Below are 14,984 nucleotides of genomic sequence, written 5' to 3'. Positions count from 1 at the left end.
GCGTACAGTTCAGTGGTGTTAAGTGCACTCACCTTGTTGTGCTACCCTCTCTAGAACTCTTTTCACCTTGTGAAACTAAAACTCTATCCATCCTGTCCCCCATCCCCAGAGAGTGCCTCTCTCCCTTCTGTCTCTGTGGGTTTGGTCATTCTAGGTACCTCCTATGAGTGGGGTCACATAATATTTGTGCTGTGACTGGCTGATTTCACTTGGCATAATATCCTCAAGGTTGGACCAGGTGATGGACACATGGGCTGCTTCCCATGTGTCCATCTTTCAAGGCCTTCTTTTTAAAGGCTGAATAATAATTCTGTTGTATGTACATATCATGTCTTGCGTGTCCATCTTTATCATTGATGGACACTTGGATTCTTTCCATGTCCTAGCTGTTATTAATAATGCTGCATTGGGTGTACAGATATCTCTTTGAGGGCATGTTTTTAAATTTTTTAAATATATTTTATTGATTATGCCATTACAGTTGTCTCTTTTTTTTTTTCAAGACCATGTTTTTAATTCTATTGGATATATACCCAGCAGTGGGAGTTTTGGATCATATAGTAGTTATATTTTTAACTTTTTGTGAAACTTCAGTACTGTTTTCCATGGTGGCTACACTATTTACAATTCCACCCCAATGCACAGGGTTCCCATTTCTGCACATCCTTGCCAGCACTCATTGTTTCCTGGCTCTTTGATAAGAATTATCCTAATGGATGTTGCAGTGGGATCTTGTTTGATTAGTGGTGTTGAGCACCTTTTCATGTATTTGTCGGCTATTCATATATTGTCTTTGGGGAAATGTCTTCAGGCCCTTTGTCCATTTTTGAGTTGTGTTGTTAGTTTTTTTTTACTGTTGCTCCTTCTTTCCAGGGCAGCACTGACCCAGCACTCAAGACACGCCATGTTTGTTAACGGGCTCAGAGAGCATGGTTTGAAACTCATATGGGCACAGGAAAAGGAGCCAGACATGGTCGTTGTGCAGCCAGCATCTCTTCCAGGCCACTCTGGTCTGCTCCCTGCCCTGCAAGGGCCTGGTTTTGGTTCCCACTACAGGCAGATTTCCCACAGGTTTGGGGGGTAGGCCTTATGCCTCCCACTTGGGCTCAGATGGACCATTGGTACTGTGAACGAGAGCAGCTTGGAAGGAGAATTGATCCTGCCTGGTGAGCCCCAGTCTCCCAGACCGCCTCCCACGCATCCCAGCCACTGTACAGGCATGCTGATAAGCCTCACCCAGAGGCGCCATGTGACCGCCCCTTATGTGGGAGCAGAGAGTGTTCCACGCAATTATGGTTCTGCCTAAACCAACAGGAGCCACATTTTGGTAAACGTACCCTTCCCAGTCTGTTCTTTGCATACCTCCCATGCCCAGCCTGCATTGAGCAGGGCATGCCAATGGAGTGCAAGTTCTTGACAGAGGGCGACAGGCGTCTCCAGGCCCCCTGCCCCCAGAGGAAAGGTCTGGAAGCTGCCTGGTGCACTTGGGGACCAGAGACACTGGTCCTCTCCAGGCAGTCCTAGGTGGGTAAAGGAGACCTTTGGACTTGGCTTTAGGAGTTGGGTGAAGCCAAGGACAGAGGCTCAGGGTCTGGGTTGGGGAGAGCAGGTGTTGGGAAAGTGAGTCTTGGGTTTGTCATCCTCGCTCATCCTCACTTCTTCTGAGAAGGCCCTACACCGTGGCCAGCTGGGCAATGGCGTGATGCTGATGAGGTGGCTGACCAAGGGCAGGCCACTGCCAGGCCCCTCGTGGAGGGGTCTTCATAGGCAAGGAGAAGTCAAGAAGGTGCTAAGGGACGCCCACGCTCCCGGGTCAGGGTAGCGGGAAGGGGTTGGGGCAGATCCTCTGCATCTGGGCGAGCATCCCTTTGCTCACCGTGTGCCTGTGGCAGGTCACCCTGTGAAACAGGCCACTGCACACCCCTCGTAGAGTAGTGCTGATCAAGTGGCAGAGCGTATGGCAGAGTGCTGGGCACGTGTGAATTGCCATTGAGAGAGCTGCGGTTGTTATCCTGCAAGACCCCCACTCTGGATGAGGACATTGTGTCCTAGTGGCCACAGCCACATGCAGAGAGAATTACGGGACCCACAGCCACTCCAGTTACTCAGCCAGACATCGTACCAAGATCCCTCAGAACCCGAGGGAAGGGCATGGTGCTCAGACGAGGAACCCTTCTCTTAGGGTTCAAGTTATCAATTTTTTTCTCTTATGAATCATGCTTTGTGTGCTGTATCTATGAAATCTTTGCATAATTCAAAGTTATAAAGATTATCTAGTATGTTTCCCTCTAAAAGTTTTAAAGCTATAAAATTTAGTTTTTTTTAAAAAAAGATTTTATTTATTTTTAGAGAGAGGGGAAGGGAGGGAGAAAGAGAGGGAGAGAAACATCAGTATGTCATTGCCTCTCGTGAGCCCCCTACTGGGGACCTGGCCTGCAGCCCAGGCATGTGACCTGACCAGGATTGAACCCGTCAGGCTGGCACGCAGTCCACTGAGCCATACCAGCCAGGGCATAGCTTTAGGTTTTATATTTAAATTTATAATCCATTTAAGTTCATTTTTATATGGTCCGAGTTATGGATTGAAGTTAACTTTTTTTTATATGTGACATCCAGTGCTATTTGTTGGAAAACTATCTTTTCTCCACTGAATTGCCTTTGTAGTTTATTGCAGATCAATTGACCTTATGTTTATGGATTTATTTCTGGTCTTGCTTTTCTGTTCCAAGGATCTGTTTGTCTGTCATTACATGAGCACCACACCGCCTTGATTGCTGTTGCGTTATGATATAGTTTGCCGTCTGGTTGTATGGGCCTAAATTTGTTCTTTTTTCAGAGTTGTTTTGACTATTCTAAGTTCTTTGCATTTCCCTATGAATATTAGAATCGGTTTGTCAATTTGCAACAAAAAGCCTGTTGGGATTTTAATTTGGATTGTATTAAATTGCTAGACCAGTCAGAGGAGAGTTGATACCTTCATAGTACAGATTATCCTGGGCATATGATCACATCGGGTTGTATCCCAATGAACCCATCCTGAGTTGAAAGCACTGTAAATTGAGAGTGAACCCTGACCGGTGCTGCCGAGCACTTGCTTGAGCCTCCGGCCAGGAGCTGTGGCTTGCAGTGTCGTGAGAGTGCTGCATGGCAGCCATATTGCTAGCCCAGGAAAAGATAAAAATTCAAAATTCTAAGTACAGTTTCCACTGAATGCATATCACTTTTGAACCATTGTAAAGTCAAAAAGTCTTAAGTTGAACTATTGTTAGTTGGGGACTCTCTGTACTGAGTCTTCAGACCGGGGGACATTGAGTATCTGCTCATTTACTTAGGTCTCCTGAAATTTTCTCAGCAATGCTGCAGTTTTCAGTGTGGCACTCTTGCATATATGTGTAGATTCCATCAGATTTTCTCCATAGGAGGTCATGTGTCTGTGATCAAAGACATTTTCCTTCTCTCCTGGCCATTTTGCAATGGTGAGCAGGTGGGGTAGGCAGGCCTGCTTGTGGTCCCTAGGAGCACTCAGGGTGGTGCAAGCTGGAGGTTTTCATAGACGCTCTACGTTGAGGTGAGGAAGTTTTCTGTGTCCCTAGTGTGCTGAGTTTGTATCAGGAAAGTATGTTAGATTTTGTCAAATGCTCTTTTGTGTCTATTAAGGTGTTGGTAATGGTTTCCTTCTGTAGTTTGTTTATAAGGTGAATCACATTGATAGGTTTTCAAATGTTAAACCACCTTTTCACTCCTGGAATGAAAGGTCATGATGTATTATTCTTTTAATATGTTGTTGGATTCCATTAGCTAATTAGCAAACATTTTGCCTAGAATTTTGGCATCTGTGTTCAGAGGGGCTATTTGTCTCTAGTTTTCTTGTAATGTGTTTGACTTTAGTATCAGTTAATGCCGACTGCATTGAGTAAGTTGAATTTTTCAATTTTGGGGAAGAATCTGTACATAATTGGTATTGTTTCTCCCTGAAGTGCTAGATAGAACTCACCAGTGAAACTGTCTGGACCTGGACTAAGCTCTCAATGTACTGGTATAAAGTTCACATATTCCCCTATTTCCTTTTTAATGTCTATACAGACTTTATAGTGACATCTTTCATTCTCAATACTGAGAATTTGTGTCTTTTTTCTTGATGACTATGGATAGAGATTTTCCCTATCTCTTCTTAGAGAACTAGCTCTTGGTTTTATCGATTTTGCCTTATTGTTTTTCTATTTTCTACTTCATTGATTCCACTCCAAATTTTCTTGTACTTACATGGGTTTCATTTTTCTTCTTTTTTAAAAATATACTTTATTGATTATGCTATTACAGTTGTCCCATTCCCCCTCCCCTTTTATTTCCCTCCACCCTGCATACCCCCTCCTACCTGCATTCCCTCCCTTTAGTTCATGTTCATGGGTCATACATATAAGTTCTTTGGCTTCTCCATTTCCTATACCATTCTTCCCGCCCCCCGTCTATCTTCTATCTACCATTTATGCTACTTATTCTCTGTACCTTTCCCCCACTCTCCTCCTCCCACTCCCCTGTTGATAACCCTCCATGTGATCTCCATTTCTGTGATTCTGTTCCTGTTCTAGTTGTTTGCTTAGTTTTTATTTTTGTTTTAGGTTCGGTGGTTAATAACTGTGAGTTTGTTGTCATTTTACTGTTCTTATTTTATTATCTTCTTTTTCTTAGATAAGTCTCTTTAACATTTCATATAATAAGGGCTTGGTGATGATGAACTCCTTTAACTTGACCTTATCTGCCCTTCCATTCTAAATGAGAGCTTTGCTGGATAGAGCAATCTTGGATGTAGGTCCTTGCCTCTCATGACTTGGAATACTTCTTTCCAGCCCCTCTTGCCTTGCCTGTAAGGTCTCTTTTGAGAAATCAGCTGACAGTCTGATGGGAACTCCTTTGTAGGTGACTGTCCCCTTATCTCTTGCTGCTTCCAGAATTCTCTCCTTCATTTTAACCTTGGCTAATGTAATGATGATATGGCTTGGTGTGTTCCTCCTTGGGTCCAACTTCTTTGGGACTCTCTGAGCTTCCTGGATTTCCTGGAAGTCTATTTCCTTTGCCAGATTGGGGAAGTTCTCCTTCATTATTTGTTTAAATAAGTTTTTCATTTCTTGTTCTTCTTCTTCTCCTTCTGGCACCCCTATAATTCGGATGTTGGAGTGTTTAAAGATGTCCTGGAGGTTCCTAAGCCCCTCCTCATTTTTTTGAATTCTTAATTCTTCATTCTGTTCTGGTTGAATGTTTCTTTCTTCCTTCTGGTCCACACCATTGGTTTGAGTCCCAGTTTCTTTCCTGTCACTGTTGGTTCCTTGTATATTTTCCTTTATTTCACTTAGCATAGCCTTCATTTTTTTCATCTATTTTGCAACCATATTCAACCAATTTTGTGAGCATCTTGATTACCAGTGTTTTTGAACTGTGCATCTGATAGGTTGGCTATCTCTTCACCGCTTAGTTGTATTTTTTCTGGAGCTTTGATCTGTTCTTTCATTTGGGCCAGTTTTTTTTTTTTTTTTTGTCTCAACATGCCTGCTATGTAGTAAGGGGCAGAGCCTTAGGTGTTCACCAGGGCAGGGTACCCCACATCGCTGTGCTGTGACACTGTATGTGGGGGAGTGGTCAGAGAGGGAACAATGGCACTCTCTGCTGGTTCCCAGTCACCTCCCCCTGATACCCACAAGCAAACTAGGCCCTTCTGGCACATTACCCAAAGGATGAGCTTATATATGTTCTAGGACCCTGCGGGTCTCTCCAGTGAACTCTCTTGTGAGGCTGGGAGTTTCTCCTGCTGCCTCAACCTCCACAGGTGTTTTCAGTCAGAGGTTTGAGGCTTTATTTACCCGTGCTAACACCCTGGGTTGTGAGATCTGTCTCACTCCCCAGTTATTCCTCCCTGTTTATCTGCACATGAATGTGGGACCCACCCGGTCTGTAGTCCCCCACCTAGCCAGGTCCACCAGCCACTGCCTTGTTGCGAGTCCTCTCCACCTGGCTGCCCATCTCTGCCCCTCCTACTGGTCTGGATGAATGTTTCTTCTTTAACTCTTTGGTTGTTGGACTTCCATATAGTTTGATTTTCTGTCAGTTCTGGTTGTGTCCTTCATTTGGTTGTGCAAGGAGGTAGACACAATGTGTCTACCTATGCCCCCATTTTGGCCAGAAGTGCCTCATTTTTTCTTCTTTAGTCTTAAGATGGATGCTCAAGCCATTGATTTGAGACATTTCCTCATTTTCTAATATAGGTATGTGCTCAGTGATAGAAATTTCCTCTAAGTACCGCTTTAGTAAATTTTGGTGTGTTGTATTATCATTTTCACTCAGTTTCTTCAAGTATGATGTGAGGTCATGTGGGCAGCTGCTGCCAGGTTTACAAAAGGCTTTGTGCCCTGACCTCTGTCTGGGGACCCTCTCCCAGGCAGTCAAGTCCAGGAGTGAATTCGCTGCAAGGGGAAGTCTTGGGTGCACCTCAAAACTGAGTATTTACTTGACAAGCTGGTAGAAGGTGTCAAGTGAGTAGGTGTTGACTGAGTGAAGTTGTAGACAGTAGTGAAAGGGCAGTGCAGCTGTGGGCAGCTGCTGGACACTGCCCTGTGCTGCTGGTTCCACGTTCCTGGACAGGTATTCAGAGCAGGCTTAGTGCTCTGAGGTCCGCAACAGCACTCTCAAAGGATCTGGAGGAACAGGGTGGCAGGGAAGGGGACGTATGAGTTGGCATGCAGCTTCTCTCACTCTCTGGCCCAGGGTTTCTTGGGTGTGAGCAGCCCTGGCTCTGACTCACACCTTTTCTTTTCCCAAGGCCTTGGGACCCCTCCCTTCTTCTTGGAGCTCCCTGGCTCCCAGGAGCTTCAGGTCAGTGGCTCCCTACCTCTCCCAGCCTCTCTGAGTCTTTGATCACTTTTAAATTGAACCACCTGCAGGTAGGTGGAAACAGAGGAGAGGTCAGAGCATTGACTCACCAGGCATGTTTGGTGGGAAGCGCCCAAGCCGCTGTGCATTCACGTGTTCACATGTTCACTCATTCATGTAGGCGAGTGTGCCCTGGGCTCCTCCCTCCAGAGCAGCTCAGTGCCAGATGCAACACTGAGTGCAGACATAGGTGGAATGTCATTTGACCTGTGAGCCAGGTCAAGAATTCCTCAAGTGAGTATATGACAGGAGTAGAGAAGCAAGAAGGTCCTGGGTGTGGCTCCGGTGCTCTAGGGCTATTCAGGTTGGAAGTGGGTAGAGTCCTGTGGGGGGTGGGGCCTGTTGCAGGTGGTGGAGTTGGAGGCACAGCAGGATGGCAGAAAGATAGTAGGGGAGCCAGCATGTGTCTGGGTGGGCCATGGACCATGTTGTCTGAACAGGAGGAAGAGAAGGGGGCTGCATCAGCAATTCTCACCTTTGGGCCCATGGGCCCCAATGAAAAGCTCATGGAAACTATGCCTCCTCTTTAGCAGAAGTTACAACACAAGCCCTGGCTGGTGTAGCTCAGTGGATTGAACACGAGCCTGTGAAGCAAAGGATCGAGGTTCAATTCCCAGTCAGGGCACATGCCTGGGTTGTAGGCCAGTTCCCAGCAGGGGATGCGTGAAAGGCAACCATACATTGATATTTCTCTCCCTCTCTCCTTCCCTTCCCCTCTACAGATAAATAAATAAAATCTTTTTTTAAAAAGTTACAACACAAAAGCCCTTTACCCTTTGCTTCAGTTTTAGGTGCTCACTGAGCTCTTAGACTAGGGGCATGACTAGTGGAGGGGATGACTTGGCTGATGAATTTGGAGATGCTGTGTCTGTAGCTGTGCTTGAGTGGGTTTAGCTATGGAGGCAAGAGGAGGGCTGGCCAGGGTGGGGATAGATGACAACTGATCGGGCCTGGTGCACATTGTGATCCAGGGTATGTCTGTCCTTTCCCAGGGATGCTGGTCCACATCAGACTTTCTTCATCCGTACTGCAGTGGCCTCTCAGGCCAACAGTCAGGCCTTCTTTATGCCTCAACTCCCACCCACTGGTCTATACCTGAAAGAAAATAAACAACACCCTCAGCATCTCAAAGTGCCGTGCTTCAAGCATGCACTTAGCATTTCTCACACGTGCTCTGAGAGTTTCGTGTGCATTAACTTATCCTCACAGTAACACTGTGAGGTAGGGTATTATTAGCTTCATTTTACAGGTCAGGAAACTGAGGCAGAGAGAGAGGAAATAATCCACTCAAGGTCACAGAGCTAGTAAGTAGAGGAGCTAGTGTTTGAACCTAGAACCTCACACTATTGTCCAGCAAGCTGTCCTGCTGGATGCCAGGGTAGATGCTCAATAATTAGTAATTTAATAAACATGAAATGAAGGAGCCTCTGCCTCACTTCAAATGCAGCATTAAAAAAATCCACCTTCATTGGCCCTCACTTCAAGGATATATTGGAAATTTGAACTGCAAAAAGAAAGGTATTTCTGGAAAGGGGCCTCACTTTTTGGAGAGGTGCTATCCAGGCCTCTGCATAGGTTCCGCTGGTCTATTCTGATGGCTCTGGCTTTTGTCCTGTGGGCACAGGGGAAGCGGCTGGTGCTGGTGTTGTCAGGGCATGAGGCATCCTTGGCTTTAATTACCATTATTAAATTGCATGTATTCCATAAAAACAAGTACCATTGTTATGAATGACATTCTATGGTTCCCCCGCTCTTTTCAAAACATTCTGCTGTGTAGCACAATATCTGACCTGCAGTAGATCCCTCAACAAATGTTGGGTGAATTGGTAGATGAATGGATGGATGGATGGGTAGGTGTATAGATAAGGGATGGGGGCTGGGTGGGTGGATGGGCTAATGGATTGAATAAAAAGGTAGTTCTCCTAGTCTTCCAAAACTGGAGACTTTCTCTGGTCTTTGAACTGTAGGCATTGAAAAGACATCCCAGATCCCCATCTCCCCCTCAATGGTGCTTACCCATATGCCTCCAATCTCTCAGTTGCTGTCACCCACACTTGCTATGTCCCCAGTGAGATGCTCAGACAGTTGAAAGCTGCTTGGAAGGTCCTGGGTCTAATAGTGCCCTGGGTTGTCAGCATCCCTGAGTGAAGTTTCCCACAGGCAACACTGACCGTTCCCTGGTTCTGAGCTGAGCACACCATGCAGACGCTGCACCACCACCAGCAGCTCTCCGGCTGGTGTTGCTGTTTGGAGTGGAGGAGATGGGCCAAGGCACACAGTCTATAAAGACGGGCCAGAACCCAGGCCTCGTCCTGCACTGGTTTACATGCAGAAGTCTCAGGTCACGAAGTCACCAATGTAACCAGTCACACACTGTAGTTTATGCCCGTGGCCCTGGACCTCACAGCCAACTGGCTACGGGTCTCAGTGGCAGGGACATCACCATGTGATGTTGATGGCTTCTGGTTCCAACATGTCACATTGTCTCGGGGACTTAACAAAGTCAGATTTCTGTTTCCCTGGGGACACTGAGGAGCGTTATTTTTCTGGCTAATGGGGCTGCCCATCTTGGGGGCACGTAGCAGGCAGCAGAGAGGTACTGGAGGCCTGACGTGTGAATTCCTTATTCAGTGCCTGTTGAAGCTAAGTGAACAGTCCTGGCATGTGGGCAACATGCGCACAGCTCCCAGGAGGGTGCCTCTGACCCCTCCCACAGTAGCCACGGGCACACAGGCCTCTAGGAGCCGCAGCTGGCGCAAGTGCACGCACCTGCCGCATCAGGGCTACCTGCTCCTGTCCGCCCTGGGAGGGTGGGCTGCACTCACTGCTGTAGCCAAGAGTCTCCATATAGGGTGGCAGGCCTACTGTGGTCTCATTGTCCAGATTTTTCATTGCAAACTGGATGCCTAGGTTTTAATGTAAAAACTATGAATCTTGGATTATTAGATCAAATATTTGTAAAGTGCTATGAGTTTGACCAACACCCATCTTGGGCTACCAGTTGTCATCTGTCTGAACCCAAGGATGCAGTCCCAAGGGTGCCAAGAACAGAGCCCTGCAAAATGCGAGAAAGACCCTGGTAAGGGCTGTAGTTGCTCACCTCTGGGGGCAGACCGTGGAGCTGCCTCCCTTAAGGGCAGACCCAGCACCAGCAGAGGTCTGCCCTGAAAGGATGGCCAGAGGGCTTCCCCAAGTGTTGTGTGGGTCTGAGAAGTCAAAAAACTCAGTGCTGGCTCTGGGAGCCGAGAGCCTGAGGGTGGTGATGGTCTCTGGCCTGGTGAGGTGTGAGTGCTGACATCTTTCTACCTGTTGCCAGCCTTCCTGCCAGCCTGGAAGGTAAGGGAGTAAGGGCTATTTTTCATATTTCACTGCGTACTCGATGAGGCAGCATACATGGAATGAAGTGGTTTGCCTACAGACACAGAGCTGGTTGGGGGCCCTCAAGACTGGAATGAGGTCCCTGGATTTCCATCTCATTCCAGTTCCCTCCTGCTCCACCACCCTCTGCCCTGTCTCTTCTGCCCTAGCATAGAGCCTGGGGGAGAGAATTGCTTTAAAAAAAAAAAAAGAGGAATCAACATTCCGGAAGAAGAGGACTGTCTGCTGCAGGGCCAAGCTGGGTGAACCTGGTTAGGGGTGTGGAAGAGGCAGGGTTGCAATGTGGCACACAACACAAAGCCCCAGTTCAATCTGGATCTCAGGCAAACAACAAATGCAAAATTTGGGACAACTTATATCAAAATTTTATTTGTTGTTAATCTGAAATTCAGATTTACCTGGGGGACTGATTTATCTGGCACCCTAACAAGAGGGAACTGGGCATGGGATAGGGGAGGGTGGGACAAGTTTATCTCCATTTGGGGATTCTGGAAATCTAGAAGATACACAAAGCCAGGAGCAGTGACAGCAGAGCATTGTGCCATTCTGCCTCTTGCCACATGCACACACAGCCTGTAGGACAGTGATGTATATAATCCCACAGCTGGCCCCTGGCAGCCAGCCCCTGTGGCTGTGCTCCTCAGCCTGTACCTGGCCCTGCCTGGGTCAAGTGTACAACTGGGTGCTTGGGGAAGGAGGAGGCAGCCCCGGGCAGAGAAGGAGATTCACCTTGGATCCAGCGAGGTCACAGGCCGATTGCCTTGAAATCACTGCTCGACGCACACAGACACACAGGCACACCGGAAGGCAGAGTGTCACAGGTGTAGGGTTCACACTCCCAACGCTTCAGAAGGACGGCCCGTTTGGCCCATGAACTTTGTGCCTCTGACAATAGCAGTTATTCACGGGACACACTTTTCTGTTTCCTTTCCCATGGGGCCTGTGCCCAGGCCCCAGCACCTGTCATTGTCAGATTGCTCCGAATATGCCTCTGTCACTTCTCTTTCTCATGGTTCATTATCAGTGTACAGGGAGGCACCGGATTTTGTATATTGGTATTATTGATACTGTACCCTGCAAGTTTACTGAATTTGACTACTAGTTCTAACAGGGTTTTTTTTGTTTGTTTGGTTTTTGGTTTGTGTGTGTTTGTGTGTGTGTGTGTGGCATCTTTAGGGTTTTCTATATATAATATCTTGTCATCTGCAAATAGTGAGAGTTTTGCTTCTTCCTTTCTGATTTGGATGCCTTCTATTCCTTTTCCCTGCCTGACCGCTCTGGCTAGGGCTTCCAGTATTACATTGAATGAGAATGAAGACAGTGGGTGCCTTTGTCTTGTTCTGGCCTTAGAGGAAAAGCTCTCCACTTCTCACCACTGAGTATGATCTGAGCTGTAGATGGTGATACATGGCCTTTGTTACATTGAGGTACATTTTTCTATACCCGCTTTGTTGAGGTTTTATCACAAAGTGATGCTGAATTTTGTCAAGTGCTTTTTCTGTATCTATGGAGATGATTAAGTGATTTTTATCCCTTATTTTGGGGATAATAATAAGTGGGGCCACACCACACTTATTTTGTCAGTGTGGTGTGGCACAGTGATTGATTTGCAGATGTTGAACCGCCCTTGCATCCCTGGGAGCAGTACCACTTGGTTATGGTGTACGATCTTTATATCGTATTGGGTTTTTAAAAATTAATTTGTGGCTGAGGTATAATTGACATACAACATTATAGTTTCAGGTATACAACATAATGATTCAATATTTGTGTATATTGTGAATTGATCACCACAATAAATCTTGTTAACATTCATCACCATACATAGTTACAGAAACTTTTTTCTTATGATGACGAGATTTAATATTTATTCTTTTAGCAACATTGAAATATGCAGTAGTCTTATTAACTTTAGTCACCATGCTATACTTTACACCCCCGGACTTATGTATTTTATGACTGGAAGTATGTTCCTTCTGACCCCTTCACCCATTCCCACTCCCCCCTGCCTCCGGGAACCACCAGCCTATTATTCTCTGTGTCTGTGAACATTTTTTTTTGATGTTGTTACAATTCCACATGTAAGTGAAGCCATAGGTGTTTGTCTTTGTCTAAATTATTTCACTTAGCATCATGCCCTCAAGTTTCATCCACATTGTTACAAATGGCAGCATTCAATCTTTATATGGACGAATAATACTCCATTGTACATGTGTGTATATTGTATGTATGTACACTGCCCCCCACCCCCATTTCTTTAGTTGATACATTGCTGAACCCAGTTTGCTAGTGCTTTGTTCAGGATTTTTTCATCCAGGGCTGTCAGGGGTATTGGCCTGAAATTTTCTTTTCTTGTGGTTTCCTTGTCTGGTGCTGATATGTTGACCTTGTGATACTAGTGTGGAAGGGTTCCTTTCCCTTCTACTTTTTGGAAGAGTTTGAGAAGGATTGGTGTTAATTATTTAAATATCTGGTAGAATTTACCCATGACGCCATCTAGTCCTGGACTTTTGTTAATTGAATGTTTTTTTTATTACTGATTCGATCTCTTTACGAGTAATCAATGTGCTCAGATTTTCTATTTCTTCACAATTTAGTGTTGGTAGGCAGTATGTTTCTTGGAATTTATCCATTTCTTTTAGGTCATAAAAGTGTTGGCATATAAGATTTCATAGTAGTCCCTTATGATCCTTTGAATTTCTGTGGTATGATTTGTAATATCTCTTCCTTTATTTCTGATTTTATTTATTTAAGTTCTCTATTTTTCTTGATCAGTCTAACAAAAGGTTTGTCAATTTTGTTTACCTTTTCAAAAACTAATTCTTAGCATCATTAATCTTTTTTATGTTTTTTTATTTATTTTGTATTGTATTTTTTCCATTTCCATTTACTCCCCTTATTCCCTCTTCCACCTCCACCCACTCCTTCCCCAGTACTGTTATATTGTCTTTTTAATCTCTATTTCATTTATTTTGCTCTGACCTTTTTTATTTTCTTCCTTCTACTAACTTGAGACTTTATATGTTCTTCTTTTAATAGTTCCTTGAGGTATAAAGTTAGATTGTTTATTTGAGGTTTTTCTTGTCGATTGAGGTAGGCCTGTATTGCTATGAACTTCCCTCTCAGAACTGTTTTTGCCGCATTCCATACATTTTGATGGCTGTATTTCCATTTTCCTTTGTCTTGAGGGATCTTTTGATTTCTCTTTGGACTTCTTCTGCAACCCACTGATTGCTCTGAAAGGGCCTCTCTTCATGCCTCTGCCCAGCTTTTTTGGAGGGTGGCTGCATCTTTCAGGGGACCTTCAGGGAGACTCCTGCACAGGCCATACCGCCCCTCCTGCAGTGTCACCACCCAGTTACCCTCCTGATTTAATGCAGATCAGTTCAGCCAGTTTGTGTGCCATAGGGACACAGATGGGAATGCAGATCCATGTGTTGTTCTGGTAGACTCCGGGCTCCCCGAAGGCAGACCTAGCTGTTTCCCCATCTCTGGACACTCACCCGCGGTGCCAAGCCCATACCAGCAGGCCCTGGAGGAAGATTGGCTGAGTTGGGTTGAAACAATGTGGCCCACCAAAATAAAAAATTTTTGTTCATCAAAGGACAATAAAAAGAACCGAAAAAGACTACTCACAGAATAAGAGAAAAAAATTGTAAATCATAAATCTGACAAATACCTACAGAATATATAAAGAACAAAAAGATAATCAATTTGCCCAAATTTCAAAAATGGGCAAAAGACTTAAATAGATTTTTCTTTAAAGAAGATATACAAATAGCCAATAGGTATATGAAAAGATGTTCAATGTCATCATTAGTCAGGAGGGAAATGTGAAGCCAAGCCATGACTCGACACTTTACATGCACTAGAATAACTGCGCTTTTTGAAAACGGAAAAATAACAAGTGTTGGCAGGGGTAAGGAGAGATCTCAATGCCTACACACACTGCCGATGGGAGCATAAAACGGTGCAGCTGCAACGGGAAATAGTCTGACATTTCTGTGGTAGGTGAGAGATAGACTTACCACGTGACCAGCAGTCCCACTCCTAGACACGTTCCCCAGAGAAATGGAACAAGGCCCACGCAAGCACCTGCACATGCACGGGCACAGCAGCACTGTTTCTGATGGCTCAGAGGGGGAAACGTCCCCAGTGTCTGTCAACTGCTGGATGGATAAACAAAATTTTGTATTTTAATGCAATGGACTGTTACTCAGTCATAAAAAAGGATGAAGTGCTGACACATGCTATAACATGAATGAACTTCAAAAAGATTCTGTTAAGTAAAAGAAACCAAAGTCAAAAGTCACATATTGTGTGCTTCTGTTTATATGAAACCTCCAGCACAGGCTAATTCATGGAGACAGAAAGTAGATTAGGGGCTGGAGAGTGAAAGCTGACAGGCCTGGGGTTTCCGTGTGGGGTGATGGAAATGTTCTGGATTAGACCATAGTAATGGTTGTACAGCTAAACACCACTTTGAAATTTTATTTCAAAATTAAAAAACAAAACAAAACATGGTGGCCAGGGTATGAAGTCTGCGACTGTGGGCCCTGCAGTGCCCCCCGGAGCCCTTAGCCTGCCCTCTCAGAGTGAATCCTGAGCTGCCCACAGGGTGAGCAGAGGCCACTGCTGGCAGCCCACAAACCAAGCATTTTCTTACCTTCTGGGGAACTTGGCAG

General features: G+C 45.4%; 1 protein-coding gene across 6 annotated transcripts in view; it reads left to right on the top strand.

Annotated features, from left to right (window-relative positions):
- PEMT (phosphatidylethanolamine N-methyltransferase) overlaps positions 1-14,984 on the top strand; it is a 79,878-nt gene that overhangs the window by 44,687 nt on the left and 20,207 nt on the right. The gene's annotated exons all lie outside the window — the stretch shown is intronic.

This window comes from Artibeus jamaicensis, unplaced genomic scaffold (genome assembly GCF_021234435.1).
Source record: "Artibeus jamaicensis isolate MK-2021 breed Jamaican fruit bat unplaced genomic scaffold, CSHL_Jam_final contig_419, whole genome shotgun sequence".
In the NCBI taxonomy this organism is placed as follows: Eukaryota; Metazoa; Chordata; class Mammalia; order Chiroptera; family Phyllostomidae; genus Artibeus; species Artibeus jamaicensis.
Note: the sequence above shows the minus strand (reverse complement) of the source record. Positions and strands in the feature narration are given on the sequence as shown.